Consider the following 3331-nt stretch of genomic DNA (forward strand, 5'->3'; position numbering starts at 1 on the left):
TGTAGATGTGGTCAATCCTGGTTGCATGCCAGTCCCTGAACGCATTTTGGAAGAATTTCTCTCTGTTTTGCCCTGCTTGTTTCTTCTTTGTGTTGGAAATGTATCCTCAGAATGGGTCTGAGCTGATTTTCCCTGCTGGTTTTAGGCCGCTTTACACACACTTGATGCACTTACACAGAGATATCAAGACTTAGCTTTTAAGATGCTTACTAGTCGGATAGATACTTGTGCGATGAACTGGGTCTGGTGAGTCCAGTTGATTGAGCAAGGAGTAGGTCGTGTCCATTCCATATTCGGTTTTCGGAAGGGTATCTGTGCTCATTTCAAACTCGAGTTTTATGCGTCACCGCACCTCACCTTTCCCCTGAAGCAGGCATAAGTGTGTTTTCTAAAAGCGTGACTCTGTTCTGTTTGGGGATTCCGTTCATGGGGAGCGATTTTTACATTCCCTCGATAAGTGATATCATAAGTTTCTTTTTTTGTGGGACTTATTTCACTGAGGATGATCGTACCTAAATCCACTCAGGATGCTGCTACCAGCCTCATGACGTGGATTTCATGGCTGAGTGACACTCCATTGGACCTACGTAGCACCACTTGTCCACTTGTCCACTTGTCTTTGTCCACTTGTCCACTCGTCTTTGTCCACTTGGCTCTTTCCTGGGATATGAAACGTGTACCGGAGTGGAGGTTCTTGTCAAGACAGCAGCCCTCAACTTTGGGGTCCCTGTGTCTGGTTGATTTTTTCATTTTCCCAAGGTCAACGCCCATGTGTGGAAGTGCCCTATGCTCTGTGGTTCTGTGTTTTACATGGTTTGGGAAAGAGGATACACTTGTGAAGATTGGTTGTTGGCCATTGACATCCCGCCCATCAGCTTAACAAGGCTCCCTTGACTCCGTGGGCTGTCCTGTCTTTCTGGTTTTTAGACTTTTTTCGCCTGGCCCTTATGCCCCGGGGTGGGGGGCGAGAGATATCTTTGTAGTGCTGATTTGCTCTCCCAGGTTGCTTGGTTGGCCAAAAAGGGCGTATGCGTTTTTTCCTGAATATATTCAGGAAAAAACGCATACGCCCTTTTTGGCCAACCGCATCATTGTCCACGTTCTGGCGCTTTTCATGTGCTATCGGGGCCATTCCGATGTACCCGTTGACATCCGTTTCCTGCAGTTCTGCCTTGCGTTCAGCGCCTCTTCGTAGCCTGACCTCAATATATTTTGGGGCGATAGTTATCGTTTAGAACTCTTCAGGTTTGGGAAGTGCAGTGCCCCTGAGCTCCACTTCCCAAGTCGCTTTTTTGTGAGTGGGACGCAACACGGCTGGATGGCTTCACGCCCTATTGTCGATCCGGGGTGGCAGGCTGAACCTCTGGTGAATTCTTCTTCGTGATGGGAAATGAGAGTGACATGTGCCCGACCAAACACCTCCAGCGAGTCTCTCATTGGTTCCCCCTCTTGCAGTTCATCCTGCGGACAAATTGCAGACGGTACGAAAGAGGCATGGAAAGGCGCCGAGTCTCCAAGTGGGGAGATTGTTAGTAAGGGGGCCTGAATGGAGAACACGAGCACCAGGAGAGGAAAACTGAGGTGAGTTTCAGAAAGCTTTCCCGATCCCACGGTGTAGCATCCGCTGGGTTTCCAATGAGTGCTTTCGCTGTCGGAAGATTGCGTTGAACCTGGAGAGTTGGGACCCATGGAATGGGGAGCACGCAGGATTCCTTTCAAGGGTCTGCATTTGCTTTCCCAACCTCACCAATCGTCTCAGCCCCAAGAGTGTCCAGCCTTATGTCTTCTGCCGCTGGGGCTGTAGATGTGGTCAATCCTGGTTGCATGCCAGTCCCTGAACGCATTTTGGAAGAATTTCTCTCTGTTTTGCCCTGCTTGTTTCTTCTTTGTGTTGGAAATGTATCCTCAGAATGGGTCTGAGCTGATTTTCCCTGCTGGTTTTAGGCCGCTTTACACACACTTGATGCACTTACACAGAGATATCAAGACTTAGCTTTTAAGATGCTTACTAGTCGGATAGATACTTGTGCGATGAACAGGGTCTGGTGAGTCCAGTTGATTGAGCAAGGAGTAGGTCGTGTCCATTCCATATTCGGTTTTCGGAAGGGTATCTGTGCTCATTTCAAACTCGAGTTTTATGCGTCACCGCACCTCACCTTTCCCCTGAAGCAGGCATAAGTGTGTTTTCTAAAAGCGTGACTCTGTTCTGTTTGGGGATTCCGTTCATGGGGAGCGATTTTTACATTCCCTCGATAAGTGATATCATAAGTTTCTTTTTTTGTGGGACTTATTTCACTGAGGATGATCGTACCTAAATCCACTCAGGATGCTGCTACCAGCCTCATGACGTGGATTTCATGGCTGAGTGACACTCCATTGGACCTACGTAGCACCACTTGTCCACTTGTCCACTTGTCTTTGTCCACTTGTCCACTCGTCTTTGTCCACTTGGCTCTTTCCTGGGATATGAAACGTGTACCGGAGTGGAGGTTCTTGTCAAGACAGCAGCCCTCAACTTTGGGGTCCCTGTGTCTGGTTGATTTTTTCATTTTCCCAAGGTCAACGCCCATGTGTGGAAGTGCCCTATGCTCTGTGGTTCTGTGTTTTACATGGTTTGGGAAAGAGGATACACTTGTGAAGATTGGCTGTTGGCCATTGACAACCCGCCCATCAGCTTAACAAGGCTCCCTTGACTCCGTGGGCTGTCCTGCCTTTCTGGTTTTTAGACTTTTTTCGCCTGGCCCTTTTGCCCCGGGGGGGGGGGGGCGAGAGATTTCTTTGTAGTGCTGATTTGCTCTCCCAGGTTGCTTGGTTGGCCAAAAAGGGCGTATGCGTTTTTTCCTGAATATATTCAGGAAAAAACGCATACGCCCTTTTTGGCCAACCGCATCATTGTCCACGTTCTGGCGCTTTTCATGTGCTATCGGGGCCATACCGATGTACCCATTGACATCCGTTTCCTGCAGTTCTGCCTTGCGTTCAGCGCCTCTTCGTAGCCTGCCCTCAATATATTTTGGGGCGATAGTTATCGTTTAGAACTCTGCAGGTTTGGGAAGTGCAGGGCCCCTGAGCTCCATTTCCCAAGTCGCTTTTTTGTGAGTGGGACGCAACACGGCTGGATGGCTTCACGCCCTATTGTCGATCCGGGGTGGCAGGCTGAACCTCTGGTGAATTCTTCTTCGTGATGGGAAATGAGAGTGACATGTGCCCGACCAAACACCTCCAGCGAGTCTCTCATTGGTTCCCCCTCTTGCAGTTCATCCTGCGGCCAAATTGCAGACGGTACGAAAGAGGCATGGAAAGGCGCCGAGTCTGCAAGTGGGGAGATTGT

This window comes from Kogia breviceps, unplaced genomic scaffold (genome assembly GCF_026419965.1).
Source record: "Kogia breviceps isolate mKogBre1 unplaced genomic scaffold, mKogBre1 haplotype 1 scaffold_56, whole genome shotgun sequence".
In the NCBI taxonomy this organism is placed as follows: Eukaryota; Metazoa; Chordata; class Mammalia; order Artiodactyla; family Physeteridae; genus Kogia; species Kogia breviceps.